The sequence below is a fragment of the Maniola jurtina genome, chromosome 10 (assembly GCF_905333055.1).
Source record: "Maniola jurtina chromosome 10, ilManJurt1.1, whole genome shotgun sequence".
Classification (NCBI taxonomy): Eukaryota; Metazoa; Arthropoda; class Insecta; order Lepidoptera; family Nymphalidae; genus Maniola; species Maniola jurtina.
The window spans coordinates 4,774,328-4,792,900 of NC_060038.1; the positions used below are offsets into that span (position 1 = coordinate 4,774,328).

The following is an 18,573-nucleotide window of genomic DNA, read 5'->3' on the forward strand; positions in this document are numbered from 1 at the left end:
TAAAGGAGAAACCGATCGACTGTATACCAAGCTACCGACAGCTTAAACCGTTGGGTCTACAAACTTGAGATTTTGTAGGTATGTAGATTGTCTCTATGACGAACATACTCGTAAGTAACCCCTACTAAGAACGGATTTCGAAGTTTTCAAAAAATCCACGAGGACAATAATCTACTACTATCAAAACAAGTGTAAATAAAAAATTTCTAACACCCCCGACAAGTGAAGGTTACAAGTAACTAGAAAAGAGCTGATAACTTTCAAACGACTGAACCGATTTTCTTGGATTATAGCTAAGAACACTCTCGATCAAGCCACCTTTCAAACAAAAAAAACTAAATTAAAATCGATTCATAAGTTTAGGAGCTACGATGCCACAGACAGATACACAGATACACAGATACACATGTCAAACTTATAACACCCCTTTTTTTGGGTCGGGGGTTAAAAACTAACCTTCACAGAACTCACTTGCACTACTTACATGGAATGTAGACTTGCTACTCAACAATATGGCTGTGTATTATTTTTGAGGTTTAAGCTTTGTTCTGTCAGTATTTTAACACGGGAGTAAGGAGTGCGACAAGTCGCCAAATTCGGCGCTGCGCTGGCGCAGGAATGTAGAAATGTGTCGCAAACGCAAGGCCATGATTGGTATGTCCTAGTAAATTATCTGGCATTGACGATCGTCGATTATTTTATCAAAATCGAGCTATTTGTTTAACTTGTAATTAATGTTGACAATACTATTAAGTATATTTTAAAGATGACTAATTGAAAGTGAAATGTATACCTACTTATCTGCATTGCAAGTTGCAACACAAGAAAGTTAACAAAGCCACGTTTGTAGAACCTTGTCAGACCAATATCGTCGAATTCATAATGGTTTTACTCATTGGATTTCGTCTAAGACTTCTTGTCAGACTTGATGAATAACTAAGCAAACATAAGGTTGGAGAAACAGAGTAACCGACATAGCTCAACGGGTCACGAAGCTGAAATGGCAATGAGCAGGGCGTATAGTTCTAAAAACCGATCGACGTTGGAGTCCAAAAGTGCTAGAATGGCGACCTTGCACTGGGAAATTCCCCACTAGAACCTTAAGAGGGCTCTCTCCGTCACTCGCTTCTACTCGCTTCATACAATCGTAGTTCCAATTTCATTTGAATATTAAGCAACCAAAGTCCATGAAATTTTGCAGACATATTCTAGAAACTAATATCTATGTCTGTGGTTTTCCAGATTTCTGTTAAAATATTCGGTTTTAAAGTTACGCGGTCTTAAAAATTTACATACAAACCTTTGAGCCCCTGTAATTTTAAAACTACATATTTTTAGAAAAATCTAAAACACCACAGACACAGATATTAGTTTCTAGAATATGTCTGCAAAATTTCATGGACTTTGGTTGCTTAATATTCAAATGAAATTGGAACTACGATTGTATGAAACGAGTGGAAGCAAGTGACGGAGAGAGCCCTGTTAATGGACTGAGACATCAAACTAGTCACAAGGAGCCGCTGAATTCAGGCGGCGCAAGACATCTCTACAAGAGACTTAATATGTCCAGCAGTGGAAGGGTTTTGATTGTTGACTCGGCATTATAAGTGTCAACCTGGGCATTGATGAATATTAAAAATGTCGTGTAAAATACATTACGATAATTTACGATATATTTTATGCCAGATCCAAACTCAGCCCTGACACGGTTATGCGTGGATAATTAATTATACGCATCGAGCTCCACATAGCAGTAAATTCGCAATCAATTTTCAATAAACGCTTTAATTCCTATGTAATTATTTCATCAGGTCATCGCAAGATTATGAAATACGCAGTCATTATCGAAACAATTAGCGGTCCGTTCAAGTTTTAACTAATGAAAGCCATAACTACAGTTAATGAATGAGCCATTTGAGCTTGCGTATGATTTACATGCAACCAATATCACTGATATTAAATACACGTATATAAATGCAGTGCATTATACCGCCCGTCGCGTGAGACTGTTTATGAGACAGGTGTTTGATTTTTAAGAGCTTCATAAACTATTATCTTTTGCTTACATCTCCTTATAAATCGGCCTCTCGTACCCTTCCCACGATCGCGCACCTAACTTACGCACTCCCGTATCCAACATGTTTCCATTAAAATACTTATCGTAATAATATTTGTGATGACCTAAATCCTAAGCTGATTATTTTTATTCATACTTGTCCGTGCGAAATACTGACTAATCTTTGCATCACAGTGTAACACACGAGACGTTTTGGACGTGTTTTTTATTCGAAAAAATAGTTGCAAAAAATATTAAGTTTTTTTCCAACTCTGACCGTAAGTCAACGAACATCAAACTAAGTTTTTAAGTAGTTACGAAGTAGATATTTTAACTTCAGTTCGTCTGTACGCACATGGCTCGGATCTCTTTTTAACCGACTTCCAAAAAAGGAGGAGGTTCTCAATTCGTCGGGATCTTTTTTTTTTTATGTATGTTCCCCGATTACTCAAAGACCCCTGGACCGATTTGGAAATTTTTTTTTTGTTTGAAAGGGTATACTGTGCAGGTGGTCCCATATAAATTTGGTGAAGATCTGATGAATATATTCGGAGATGGAGAACAGAACTCCTCAATGGATAGGAGCAAATTGCTCGCGATCAGTGTAATAGCTTAGTAAACAATAGGGTTTTAACTGGGCACAGCATAGTACAGTGGGGCCACTAAAAATTGTGAAATAAAAAATTTTCAAAAGAAAAATAAAACCGACTTCAAAAACGACAAACACTAAAAAGTAAAAAAATAAGAAAAAAAAAAAAAAAAAAAAGATTCCGACGAATTGAGAACCTCCTCCTTTTTTGGAAGTCGGTTAAAAATAACTTTTGTTTAGCTACACGTGTAATGCACCTAGGTATGAAGTCGGGCGAGCTTCACTCTTGGATTTCTAATTTTGTTTTAATATGCTTCGGTTTTATTTTTCTTTTGAAAATTTTCTCCGGAAGCTTTGACTTGGACGTCCAAATTTTTTCAAAACGGGCGCGGTGGAACTGCCTGTTACTTGAACTAGGTACTTTAAGTGAAGATATTTAAATTTGGACTTGAAGGTCATCATGACACCCTTTTCATAATCCATATCCATACTAATATTATAATTGCGAAAGTGTGTCTGTCTGTCTGCTAACTTTTCACGGCCCAACAGTTTAATGCTGCTGACGAAATTTGGTACAGATTTAGCTTATATCCTGAGGACGGACTGAGGCTACTTTTTATTCCGGAAAATCAAACAGTTCCCACGAGATCTTTATAAACCTAAATCCAAGCGGACGTAGTCGCGGGCATCCTCTAGTACCTACTTTTATAAAAGAGAAAACGAGTAGGTATTACATATTATACTACATCAAAACTAAGAAAGGAAAATTGTATCCACCATATGGTGATATCATAGCTACATAGAAATATGTGTTGATTCAATATATTTTTAATAGGTAGGTACCTATATTTTGTAGGATTTGTCCCAAAAAATCTATGGAAATATATTGAATCAAAATATCATAGTTCTAGCCAATACTTCACAACATGGTGGAAACGATTTCTCTTTGTTAGTTTAAACTCATTATAAATACATACATGTATATTGTATACGTTCAAAAAACTGGAAATATTTTACCACCCATTGAGTTGATGTTCGTTTATGGGACAGGTGCTATGCATTTTCATCCAAAACCATTATGAATAATATAAAAACCCGCACAATAAACTGATGACTATATGGGTTGAATTTATAAGTTTAAATATTCAACTTAAGGCTATCGTTGTCAACGATCCCCCGTCGATTTCCTACGTATGATATTATTGTTCTTATCTCTATTTGCCCTGGTTCGTGCATTCTCGGTTCCTAGATCGGTACATTTGTGATAACCAATTGAAATTGCTGTGATTGGCTGAATTTACCATGTTCTTGCTGCGACAGTGAGTTTTAGCCACTAGCGGAACAATGTTAGCCGGTCAGAAATGATTGCAATTAGTCAACCTGTTTGACGTCCGTGTTCTGTTTTCGATTACAAAAAAGAAAAAATTGTTGTTGCAATCATCAATTTTAGCAAATAGTGAAAGAGAGTCGGCCAATCAGAGGTCACAACTACCGTCACACTTTCTGTCACACTATGGCAGTAGGCATACCGAGTAATGAAAACAATTTTTAAATTCTGTCTAGGAAGTAGTAGGGTTGCCACCTGCCTCTTTTTGATTTACAGGCTACCACCATCAAAAATACGGGGTTTAGATTTGAAGAAATTTGAAAATTTGAAGTATTTAAAGAAATAGGCGGTGGTTCTCTCTGAAATGCATGGAAAGCCTATTTAGATATTTTAGTTTATTTGTAAGTTTTGTATTTTTTCTCCGTATGTTGCCGTGTCTTGATTAGTGAACTGTGTTTGCAATGTGGTTTTAAATAAAAGATTTGTTTATTTAAATAGCTTTTAAAAACTCTTAAGTTTTGTAAAGCAAAATGTTATACATTTCATGCATACAATCTTTTCATTTTAACTTAAAATTACATTTAATTTGTAATTCCACCTTCACAGTATCAATACTATGGCCGTAGCCAGGAATCGATTGCGGGAGAGGTTTTATCAGGGCCGGAACTGAATCCTGTCATGAGGAAAAAAACATTCGCTCAACTTTATGGGCTAATTACCTGGTTAGTGAAATTTCACCTTTCAATTTGTCAGTGAGATAAAATACAACAATAAAAAAGCGCGAGCGCAGTGAGCGTAAGTGTTTTTGGTTCAATACAGAAAAAATTAAAGTGAAAGGGAAACGAGTTTAGCCATAGCAAGATTATATTTTTAAAGCTTCCTATCCATACTAATATTACGAATACGACAGTATATCTATTTGCCTATCTACCCTTTCACGGCCCATCTTCTTTACCAAAATTTTGGTACTTACTATTCAGAGGTAACTTGCATCCCAGACATTTTTTTTTAGGCGGCTTTTTAGCCCGGAAAATCCCCCACGGAATTTTTTAAAATCTAAATTCATGCAAACGAAATTGCGGAGTTTACACCAAGTAATACAAATTCAAAGCGCGAGTGAAGTGAGCGCGAAATGTTTGATATATTTCCAAAAAAAATTGGTAAGCAAATGCAAGAAATAGTGTAAGTATTATTTTAGGCTTAGGTTTTTGACGGATTCCCAGGCGCAGTCGCCATTTCTAAATTTCTGGTCTGATGGGAGGCTTCGGTCATGGCTAGTTATACGGTTACTATGGCCCTAACGGCCAAGAAATTAGACTGCATCATCACTTACCACTAGAAAAGATTAAAGTCACGGGCTAACTTGTATAAAAAAAGGCTTACATCCTCAAACCAAGCCCCGCTGCCTTGGCTACGACCATGATCAATATCGAGTGGGTTTCGGCTACGCATTGCCGCAAAAGGAAAATATTCTTTCTACTGGACATAACGTCAGTGTTTGATTTCGCCAGCCAGGTTTCTGTATCCCGAAATACGGGGTAACCAGTAAAATACGGGGCCTCTGGCAACCCTATTCGGAAAACACTGTCACATTCAAGTTAATGTCAAATATTTTGTTTTCAATTACAGAAAGCTGCATCAATCATTATTACAATATTTTCTTTGTTGTGATTGGCTGAATTTTTGAGTTTGAGCCAATAAACAGACTGTTTGCCAATTAAACGTCATAACAATATAAATGCCAGAAAGTTTAACCAAATAAAACAAACTTAATGAGAACCTAGTGAGAATGCAAACGGCACACAATTTATAATACATATTATGTTAGTCGTATATAATAGATATTATAGTAGTCGTTCACTTTGGTAATAGTCAGATTGTCATCAGTAAAATTGATATTGGTTGATGTATCGTAAGTTATTGTTTCGGTGACAAATATTTTTATTATCTATTTATCTTTGAACAGAATGGAATAGAATGAAATGGAATGGAATACAATGATAAATTTTTATTCCTGTAAACTTTTAGGTAAACTTCAAAGTGTTTTTGGATGGTCAGACAAATTTACCACTGGTTCGGAATGCCGTTCCTACGTTTTCTAGGGTTTCGTACCTCAAAATGAAAAACGGAACTCTTATAGGATCACTTTGTTGTCTATCTGTCTGTCTGTCGTGTGTGTCAAGAAAACCTCTAGGGTACCCGTTGACTCAAAACCATGAAATTTGGCAGGTAACCTAACTGCGTAATTTTGGGTAGTTTTTTTAATCGATAAAGAAAGTTTGCGACATTGTTCAATAAAAAATTTGGATTCCAACTCCTCAATCCTGATGTTGCAGGGGACCTGACTACTAAAGCTAATGGGATTTAAAAAGTGTCGATTATTAATTGATATTGAAGGTATAGGATGCTGTAAGAAATTGCATTCCTAAATCCTGGTGATCCCTCGGGATTTGAAAAGGATCATCCGTTTAAATATTCTTACGTGATACAGAAACAAGTTGCATCCCGGGGACGGGCTATTACGGAGAGGCAACTTTTGTTCTGGGAAATGAAAGGATCGGGATTTTTAAAAACCTAAATCCACGCGAGCGAAGCTGTGGGCATTAGCTAGTTGTAAATATATTTAAAAGCTACTATAAGATAATAGATAAGGTACTTATTTCCTTATATTTTTATTGTATGGCAGCGCGCGGTTTTTAAATTATAAATTGCACGTCCTGTCCTTTTCTGTAATACATTTTTTTTTCAATATCTACCGCTTTATCTCATAGCAAGAGTCCGTAAGACATAATACAGTGAAAATAGGCAAAATATACAATTTTTGCAGTTTCCACGTCAGTACCTGTCGAATTTTTCTAACAGTGTAAGCAGCAGAGCTGAGTTTACCATCAAGTGTTGATATGTGGGTGTTCCATAGAAGCTTTGCATCTAACATTATACCGAGAAACACGGGGTTCTCCTTTATTTTCAACATATGATTATTTATCAATGAAATTATGTCATTTAAGGTCCTGGTATTGGGCAGTGTGAATTCAACACACTTAGATTTCTTTGCATTTGGAAGTAAATTGTTAGCAATAAATCAGAGAGTGACCTGTGATATGGCATTACATATAGTATACATTGTCAAAAATTATAATATTAAAGCTGTGCGTATTGCGTGAGGAATAGGTTGCAAGAGAGTTGCAACTTGCAGGGTTTGATGCATGCGCTATTGCCAGCAAACATGAGACATATTTTTATCTACAGGCAACGTCTGAGTAGGTAACGCATACGTCTAACGCAAGTTGAAATGTACCAGTGTATTTAGTTAGACCTATCGACAAGTTTGGAGTTGGGTGCAGTCTAAATGTGGCCCGTGTGTTTAGACTGTCAGTTTCTGTCAGTTTCACGTGTCGTCCCCCGCACTTCACCACCCCGCTTGCACAAATCGAGACAGCACGAAATTTTCAAGATTTCTGGGTGTAATTTCTGGTTTTCGTAGTTCCCACACAATTATAACAATATAAAATGTATAACGATAATTTTTTTACTACATAATATTCATTAAATTTTCTAGGTCTGTGGTTTTTCCAAATTTCATTAAATTGCTCCATTGTCTAGAAAAACGAGCACAAAGTTGGGCCTTTTTTTAAAGAAAAATACAAATCTTTGAGCCCCTGTAATTTTAAAACTACATATTATTAGAAAAATCTAAAACACCACAGACACAGATATTAGTTTCTAGACTATGTCTGCAAAATTTCATGGACTTTGGTTGCTTAATATTCAAATGAAATGGGAACTACGATTGTATGGAGTAAGTGATGGAGAGAGTCCTGTTAATAAAAGTATGTGCACTCAAAGATATAGCAATGTTAACCTATCTTAATGTCAAGTACTTAAGTGGTTTAATTGTTTTTTTTTTTTAACTGAAACTAGTAACCCATCTCGGTTATACCTATCGAAATCATAATCGCAATTGACTGAAAAATTCTCCAAAATCCAGATTTTTTTTCAAATACAAGTTAGCCTTTGACAGCAATCTCTCGTGCTAGTAAGTGATGATGCAGTTTAAGATGGAAGCGGGATAATCTGGAAGGGATATGGCAGCTTTTACTATGTACCTACCCCTTTGGTTTTTACACAACATCGTATCGAACGATAAACAACTATGCAGCCATTCGATTATTTTTTTTAACTTAAAAAGGGAGTGTTCTTTAAGAAAGTAGATATAAACTTTATCTTTTACTCGAGCAGTAATGTTATACGTGTCATACATATTTTATAACATAATGATTAAACCACAAGTTACAAGAATATATTTTTCATGAGGAAGTGAAAGTAAACCATAAACTCGGGTTTTAAATGTCTGCCAGAATACCACATAATATCTACTTAGTTAACTTACGCTTTTTAGGGTTCCGTATCCTAAGGGTACCAATAGGACCCTATTATTTAAACCTCCGCTGTCCATCCGTCTGTTTGTCAGCGGGCTGCATCTCATGGACCGTAATAGGTAGAGACTAGAGAGTTGAAATTTTCAGTGTTTGCCACTTTAACAACAAATAATAAAAATCAGTCAAGTGCGAGTAGGACTCGCACACGAACGGGTTCCGTAGCATCGTACAAAAAACAATACAATTTTATTTATTTTTTAATTTTATTTTTGTTTTCTAAAGTTCTATGGGTAGTTGCGAGCCCAGCTTCATAGTAATAAAGCAAACATAAATAGATATAATATTAACAAAAGTGGTGGAACAGAATGGAATAACAAAACCTCTAAAAAGCAATGATAATATTTTGTTTCTATAAAACCACCATCCATGAAAAATACTTACTGTGGCAGAGAGCAAAAATGATTTGCATAAGTTGATAAGTCTGGTCTAGACGCTTATTTTATAAGAAGTATCTTTTTTAACCCCCGACCCAAAAAGAGGGGTGTTATAAGTTTGACGTGTGTATCTGTGTATCTGTGTATCTGTGTATCTGTGTATCTGTGTATCTGTGTATCTGTGTATCTGTGTATCTGTGTATCTGTGTATCTGTCTGTGGCCTCGTAGCGCCTAAACGAATGAACCGATTTTAATTTAGTTTTTTTTGTTTGAAAGGTGGCTTGATCGAGAGTGTTCTTAGCTATAATCCAAAAAAATTGGTTCAGCCGTTTGGAAGTTATCAGCTCTTTTCTGGTTTTCTTATTACTTTTATCCCAGGACCACCAGAGGTTACGTATTTTCTGACACAGGAAATATGTACGATTGAGTAGTGTTAGTAAGTACTAAGAAAGCATGCCTAGCCTACGTGCTAGCTTGCTTAGACGGCCAATTTTCAGGTATCTGATAATCAAGGTACATAAAACCATTACTTACCTCACGTGAATTCTCCAAACTGATTTTTACGTATATTTTAGGCAACATCCTTAAAAATATGTCGCCAATACTCCCAGACACTTCCCGCGTCGGCCGTATTGCTTTGCAGACGCTTTAAAGCTCCCAACATAAGTAATTACTTAACTGCACGTAAATTCTGATGCTCCATTTTTATATATGTCCACCAGACAGCTATTTTAAAACCTTTTACAAGAAGACAGACCGATCCAGAGGGCCAATTATCCCCTAAATTCAATTTTAATGCCTCTGTGGGTTTGAGCGCGAGGGCATCATTATCTACGCGCATGAGACTGAGTAAGACTCTCTCACTCTCTTATAGTTTACTTATGTCAATTAATTATTAATATTAAAAAAAAAACAGCTAAAAATTAAAAAAATTGGAGAATTCACGTGAGGAAAGTAATGTTTTTATGTACCTTGATTAACTGATACCTGAAAATTGGCCGTCTAAGCAAGCTAGCAGGTCTGTAGGCATGCGTTCTTAGTACATACTAACACTACTCAATCGGCAACATTTCGTTCGTCAGAAAATACGTGACGGCTGGTGGCCCTGGGATCTTTCACTATTGTAACAGAGGTTCATAATATTATGTCAATTGGCAAATGTCAAGCTGTCAAGATGGACGTTGCTTAGATACATAATTATTTATTTGAAAATAATGTTTTGGAAAACTCCGATACTTTGGATCGTAGGCGCGGAGTTTCTAATTTATAAAATATTATAATCACAGTTAAACGAGAAAACATCAATTCAATTATAATATCCAACAGTCAACCAAAGGCCACGAACAATCAACCCAAACCCAAACCATAGTCAAACTATTTTTAGGGTTCAGTAGGTATCTGTAGAAAAAAAAGGATGTTGTAGCCTCGACTGTTTTAGTCGCGTAGGTGTGCATGGCACCATTAAATATCGTAGGAGGCGATGACCCTCCGCGCGGCTGAGGTTCCCGCATCGTAGTCGCTTTGTCTCGCAGGTTTGGATGATGCATTAGGCGCACCTTCTTTATATTTTATCTGCTTGAACTCAGCTTATTTATTTTGACAAAATACGTTAAAAATTCATCATCATCAGGATCAACCCATTGCCGGCTCACTACTGAGCACAAGTCTTCTCTCAGAATGAGAAGCTACCACACTGGCCAAGCACGTATTGGCACACCTCACGCACCTTTGAGGGAGCATTATGGCCAACTCTTAAGCATGCAGGTTTCCTGACGGTGTTTTCCTTCACCACTTCGTTGTCTGTCTGTGTGTCATCTTTCAAGAGAATCAAAACTTATAAATTGGGTACTTCCCGTTTACGTAGAATCATGAAAGGCAGGTAGCAATATCTTATAGCCCAAGCACTCTACTCCTGTGGCCCAAGTAAACAGAAAAATCCGACAACTGAATTGTCATTACATAAAAAAAAACTTGTACGGAACTCTTCATGTGAGAGGCAGACTCGCACTTGACCGGTTTTTGAAAGTTATGTCAAATAAAAATTTTACATGCAATAACAAACAAAATGAAATACAAGCCACTTTATTCCTTATTTCATCGGGTGAAAGTCGATTTCAATTTAATCGTAGGTATATCTTGAAAAGCGAACTATTATACGACTACGTAAAATGGGTACATTTTTAAAGCAACGACATGTTAGAAACAGATATTTCGTTTTGGTCGTGTTAAACTATGTGAGTCATTCAGATAATTCTTGATTTAGTGATGTTCGGTCAAAAATATTTCATGGAACGTATAATTAACATAACATTGATGTTACTTTTGAAGAGATATTAGCTGCCTTATTGGATTTATATTATTATAGAAATTGGGTTTTAGAATGGCACAAATAAACGGTAATTTATGAATAAAAGTTTAAAAAGCGTGAAATAAAAATTAAATTAAAAATTTAAAAAACCCCCGACACATAAACCTCTAAAAAGTAAAAAAATAATAGGTAAGTATGTATGGGCCCTTTAAGAATAGTATAAATAGTAAAGTTTTTATCCAAGCGTTCGTTGCGTCGGGGGACCGCTAAAGACTATTCTTTCTACAACAGATGACTTTCATAGTTTATGATAGGTAGCGGTCCCCTGGCGCAACGAGCGCTTGGATAAAAACTTTACTATTTATACTATTCTTAAAGGGCCCATACATACTTACCTATTATTTTTTTACTTTTTAGAGGTTTATGTGTCGGGGGTTTTTTAAATTTTTAATTTAATTTTTATTGATAGTTGATTTGAAAAACGATTTCAAAACAGGTTGTACTGTTATGGTCTTTTCCATAACACATCTAATTCTAAATTGGAACTTTATGGAAATCTTACAAAATGTTACAATCCATACTAATATTAAATGTCACAGAGTGTCTGTCTATCTGTAAATTTTCACGACTCATCCGTTAAACCGATTTTGACCTACAGCTTGCATACTAGGGAAGGACAATGGCTAGTTTTTCCTGCACAGTCAGAGATCTCACGGGATTTTTAAAAACTGGTCAAGTGGTCAAGTGTGAGTCAGACTCGCACACTAAAGATTCCGTACCATCGTACTAGATAATACCTAACACTGTTATGTAAAACCCAGCAAGTAAATGACGGACTGCGTCTGTATGTGATTAAATTAATTAATTTTTTCGTGCACACGTGATAATTTTTTTTTTTTGTAATGAAACCACAAATTTTGTATGCCTTTATATCCTTGCCACAGAAAAGCTACAAAAACTTGTATTACATCTAGTTCGTAAATTAAATTGAAACCATGACAGGTTTATGGGGATTGCAGATGCCATATTAAGAAAGCTTAATTCGGAGTGCACAAAAACAACAAAACGTACAAAGTAAAGTCATCAAGTAATTTTGCAAAAATGCCATCTATGCAGCCCAAACATCCATCAACCAGTTTAACGTTGACCATGCACGATGAAGTATACCGGTCAAGTTTGCAGCAGCAGACTTGAAGCAGCGTCCATTAAACTTGATGGTGTATGTATGCCGTCAATTAGTGTGCTGTCATGATGTTTTTTTTTTTCAATTCAGATAGAAGGTAGCCCTTGACTGCTATCTCACCTGGTGATGATGCAGTCTAAGATGGAAGCGAGCTAATCTGGACGAAGAAAGGCAGTTTTTATTAAACCCTTTGGTTTCTACACGGCCTCGTACCGGAAACGCTAAAACGCTTGGCGGCACGGCTTAGCCGGTAGGATGCTAACTAGCCACGGCCGGAGCCACCAGACCAGACCAGAAATTATAAAATTCCAAACCCCTACCGGGAATCAAACCCGGGACCTCCCATTAATAAGATCACAGCGCTAACCACTACGCCAGGGAGGTTGTCATATCATGAACACTTGATGGTATATGGCTGTCAGTTGACTGTACGTCGCTCGCTTCAAGTCCGCTGCAAACTTGACGGTAAGCTTGATCGTGTATGGCCAACGTAACATAATTCTCATTTATTTAGCTGTCCCCACATTTCAAGCCTGTCGCATTTATAATCTCGCTTGCAGATAAATGTAAAAACTCGCTAAAATAGGCGTAGTTTATGACAAATTAAATCCGCATTCTATGGCCTAACTGGTCCTCTCGTTAGTTACAACATGGACTCTACATTCATACCATTCATACTAAGAGCGAGAGCAAACTATAGACATTTTATCAGTTAACTTTACAAGAAGTACCTACCTATCTAGATCAAATTTTACAATTTCCTTTTAGGATATCTAACTTAACTTTTGAAAAAAGTAAATGAAAAACCGATAGACTGTGGGGTCCCAAGGTGCCAAGCGCAGCGGTGGAATACCCCCTCCTATAAGGCAGTTGGAAGACATCAAACGAGTCGCAGGGTTTCGCGAGAGTCAAGGGGCGCAAAATCTTGGCGTGTGGAAATTCCTACCAGAGTTCCATCCATCGCTCGTCATCAATACATCCATCGATTGATAATGATGATGATGAAAATTTTCTTCACCAAACACTTAGCTTTTCTTTTTTTTTCATTCAGCCTTAGATCTACCTACAAGCATACTGATTAAATTACAGGACAAAGAAACTACTGAAAAATATAAAACTATACAGATGTAAAATAATAATAAAATTAGCGTAGAAGTGGTTGTAACATTAATAGATTTGTAGTACGCCAAAAATGCAAATTACGGACGTAATGGTTCTCAGTCTCCTGACTGATCAGTTTAATGATTCGATTGGACATTCACTAATAGAAAGCTAGAAAGGTAAGTACCTGTTTAAATTACAAGACTGTTGTACGAAATCTTATGTAAATTAAAAATTTATAAAGAGCTGATAACATTCAAACGGCTGAACCGATTTTCTTGGATTATAGCTAAGAACACTTTCGATCAAGCAACCTTTCAAATAAAAAAAACTAAAATAAAATAGATTAAAATCGGTTCATCTTCGGTTCGGTTTAGGAGCTACGATGCCACAGACAGATACACACGTCAAACTTATAACACCCCTCTTTTTGGGTTGGGGGTAAAAAATGTACTTACGCAGCAATAATTACTCCGAGGTGCTTGCATTCCTTAAATCATCCGTTCCAGTGCGCCATCTGCAAAAAAAAAGAAATAATTTTGACGTCTTGATAAATAATGCAAAGCTTCGAACAACGCCTGATGAAGTTTTTACTGGTGTTGACCACAATCAAAGACCACGTGCATGAGACGGGACGCGTTGTGATGAGGTTCTTCATTAAGGAATCCTAACTACTACCACTACCACGCTGCATGCTAGGGTTCAGCGCCATATTATAAATGAGGATAAGGATCTCCTAGTCGGGGTGTCCGGGGTTCGATCCCGGGAACGCATCTCTAACATTCAGGTATCAATTGTTTAGCAGTGAAGGAAAACATGGTGCGGAAACCTGCATGTCTGAGAGATTTCCATAATGCTCTCAGAGGTGTATGAAGTCTACTAGCCAGGCCAGCGTGATGGCTTCTCATTCTGAGAGGAGTCTAGAATATGTCTGCAAAATTTTATGGACTTTGGTTGCTTAATATTCAAATGAAATTGGAACTACGTTTGTATGAAGTGAGTGACGGAGAGACCCCTCTTAACAAAAAATGATAATGAAGTAGCTGTACTATATTTCAGTAAAGATTTTAATTGTATTGTGTGTATAAAAAATGTTCACACAAGATATTAACCAAAACAATACGTATGGGAGACCTTAACCAATATTTTATACAAGTGCCTTGATATCAAAAACACAGCATTGCACTAAAGATCAAATCGCTTTCTTAGTAGCCGGATAAAAAGGCATTGCAGCAAACTGAGGTCAGCTCCCAACATTGTCTGCCCACAATGGCCAATTGTGAGAAGAATCGCCAAGACAATAGCCAACTTAGCAATTAGCAACCAATTAAATATTTATTTAAACACAACAGCAACGGCATTGTTACACGCATCCTATTTATTTGCTGAATAAATAAACATGAGTGACTGTACAGTGCACATCGCTGATCGGGCTCATAGATATTTTAAGAGAAATTGACTCGACGCGGACGGTCGATTATCTAAAATTACATGATAATATTATTGTCACTATCCCTATCTGTGCTGGTTCGTACATTCTCGGTACTAGCTCTGTACATTCGTGAATCGAATTTCGAAGTTTCAAATGCGAATCGAACTACGATTGTATGGAGTAGGTGACGGAAGACCCCTGTTAAGCCTGAGCTCCAATGGTAATCTGAATGAAATTCTTAGGGAGGTCACCCACGGCTTAGTATTTGCAGCGCTTATTGCTACTTTGGGCCGTTAGTCGCATTTGCAACGCGCGACAGTGATACAATCAGACAGTATTGATTCAGCATAGCTTCTGCATCGATTCAAACGCGCGACTGTATTGATTTGGCAACCTTGCTTTATTAAATGGGTGCACCCAAAACTCAGCATTTAAAATAATAATTCAGTAAACCCACCGAAAATAACTGGGACTTACGCAAGCTACAATAGACAGAATTTCTTCGAAGATATTCATTTTCTTTGTTCAGTAAGAGACAAGACATTTTGACGCTAAAATGCGTTAACTTTCGTCATTCAAGCATATGAATTTGTAACTTCCCTAACTCGATCACAATGAAAGATACTCGTAGCCAATAACCTCGACTACTTTGACAAGAGAATAAAGGCGTATTATATTTGTAAAAGAATCAACCCTTGCATAATTAAGTCAAAAGACAGACCTGTAAGTGTAGGTAGAAGTGGGCGTGGGAACTGGTTCTATTTGACTGACTCGCTTACTCATTGGTGCATAATTTTCGGTAATCTTGCCTTTTATCGCTACCGATTGAGAAATATGTTATTAAGTAGCTGATTCTGTCATTGGTAACTCTTATTTTGGATGTCCAAACATCTTAAGTAAGTTCAGAAAGTGAAATGCGAATAGACCTTTTGAGATTGGCTGACCTCGACCAGGAAACTCTTCCTGGTCGAGGTCAAACCAATATTCACCATAATATTTGACCCGTTGTAAAAATCAAAAACTAATATTGACAATACATAATAGGGGAACAAAAACACCAACTTGCTTCTCAAAACTTGAACGTATACGTGGGCGGATGGGAGTGACAAGAACCGAAATCAGTTGAATAAATATGAACAGGTTGTTAGATAAACTACGAGTACATTGAAATGATTGTACTAGACATTTAAATCGACGAATCACATTAGCGACATGTCGTCGGCATCAAAAAACATTTGCTTTACCTCATTACATATGGGAAATTATCATAATATGGAAAGGCAAAAACGTTTAAGATAGGCGTCGATGACGCAACAAGACGGATGGACATATTTTTGCTGTCCGACTGTTTTAACCATATTAAAACGACCTAGAAGTTTTTTCCAAAAATTTCATATGCAGGAAGACAACAGACTCTTTAGCCAAAATTTTCCGCAAACTCTGATCATGCATCAAGATAAAATTGTATGAATCGATATGAGCGAGTGGCAAGTATCTCTCGGACAAATTTCACTGGTATCTATTTAATTAACCCCCTACCCAAAAAGAGGGGTGTTATAAGTTTGACGTGCGTATCTGTGTATCTGTCTTTGGCATCGTAGCTCCTAAACTAATGAACCGATTTTAATTTAGTTTTTTTTTTGTTTGAAAGGTGGCTTGATCGAGTGTGTTCTTACCTATAATCCAAGAAAATCGGTTCAGGCGTTTGAAAGTTTTCAGCTCTTTTCTAGTTACTGTAACCTTCACTTGTCAGGGGTGTTATAAATTTTTAATTTACACTTGTTTTAAGTTTCCATACCTACCTATCGTTTGCGGAAAAGGGGATTTTTTTTTAAGACAGAAAGTCTTGAAACAAATAGTCTGTAGTGTGATCTTACGATTACTTTGATCTAGAACTGCACTTGCATAATCGCAAAGCAAAACTGAAGTATGTCTGGACACTTGAAATGCTGTTAGTCCGCAAAATGAGACAGGATGACAAATTGTGGATTGAACAATAGAAAATCACTAGATATATTTGTTGCTACACAGTGCTATCTGAAAGGCTAATGTAACATAAAATACTCATGTAAGATCTATTATAAAAGAGACTCATTTCCACTCTTGTGTATTAATAAAACCATAGTAGGTATATCATCCTGAAATAAAGTAGGTTAGAGGAAACGATAAGGACTAATTGAAACAGGTGGTGAGAACTATACAGATATACCCTAAATACAAAGATGGTGTTGACTGCCTGAATGAAAATAAATGATTTGGTTAAAACGAATATACTACTTTAGTAGTTAGGGCTACTCTAGTATAGGTTAGAGCTACTCTAGTATAGGTTAAGTCTTTAATCCTTCTGAAGGCATGCAGAAATGATTTCGACAAGTACTAAAGCTTTTTGAATAACCAACTTTGAATGTAGCAACTAGCAACAAAGAAATATTATTACTAACATGTGGTAAGTAATTAACGTCTGTTTATTCGAAATACAGGTTTTACGGAGAATATGCCAAGCAAGTTAATAAAGGTATACCTAGCGCTTATTTAATTTTTATTTTTAGATAGACACGCGACGACTATTAAATAATGCAGTTATGCAAATTATCGAGGAAGACGTTCGTAAGCTAAACATTATCGATCGTAAACGAAATAACAGTGCAAATTCAAGTTATTGTCATCATTAAAAACCGGTCAAGTGCGAGTCGCACTCACACACGAAGGGTTCCGTAGGCACCATCGTTCAAGGAACTCAAACCAGTATAACAATATGTTTGCTTCAACAGCTGTATATCACTGCAAGTTAATGACGGACAGCGCCATCAATTATGTGATTTAGTAAACGTATTGTTTGTTCGTGAATATTTTATAATGTAACCAAAAACTCACATTTTTCGGATATTTTCCTTTACTTGTGCTGTAAGACATTCCTATTTCCTATCTATATCTACCAAACATGACTCTAGGTCAACGGACAGTATCCTATAGGTTTAGACTCCATTATGTCGTGACAGACACGACAGATATACTACGAAGTGATCCTTTTTGATGTACGGAACCCTATAATAAACAGCGTACTGCTATTTACTAGCCACCAGTCAGCAAAGTCAAGGAAACACGCATACCAATGCCATCGATTTATTTAAATTACACAGGAGGGGAGCCAACTTAACACCAGGCCAGTATTATCATCATTATTAGCAATAATGTGCAAACAGGGAACCGGTAGATCTATTGCTGACCACACAACGTTCTTAAGTACAATTAACATTCCATTTCTTTTAATAATACTTAAAGCAAATTATATTATGTTTATACTAATGACTTTTAAACGTCACAGTAGTGTTGTAACAAAATAATGTTATATACATAATAATAATATATACATAAGCTAGTTAGGCATATTTAAGAGGGCTTTCTCCGTCACTCGTTTCATACAATCGTAGTTCCAATTTCATTTGAATATTAAGCAACCAAAGTCCATGAAATTTTGCAGACATATTCTAGAAACTAATATCTATGTCTGTGGTCTTCCAGATTTCTGTTAAAATATTCGGTTTCAAAGTTACGCGGTCTTAAAAAATTTCATACAAATCTTTGAGCCACTGTAATTTTAAAACTACATATTTTTAGAAAAATCTAAAACACCACAGACACAGATATTAGTTTCTAGAATATGTCTGCAAAATTTCATGGACTTTGGTTGCTTAATATTCAAATGAAATTGGAACTACGATTGTATGAAACGAGTGACGGAGAGAGCCCTCATCAATAGCAA

General features: G+C 36.4%; 1 protein-coding gene across 3 annotated transcripts in view; it reads right to left on the reverse strand.

The window, feature by feature from the left end:
* The window catches only part of LOC123869008 (cadherin-99C), a 175,002-nt gene that overhangs the window by 54,735 nt on the left and 101,694 nt on the right, over window positions 1-18,573 (reverse strand). For all 3 annotated transcript variants that reach the window (XM_045911728.1, XM_045911730.1, XM_045911726.1), the window contains one exon: window positions 13,837-13,895. The gene's annotated coding sequence lies outside the window, so the exon portion shown is untranslated. The remainder of the gene's footprint in view (window positions 1-13,836; window positions 13,896-18,573) is intronic.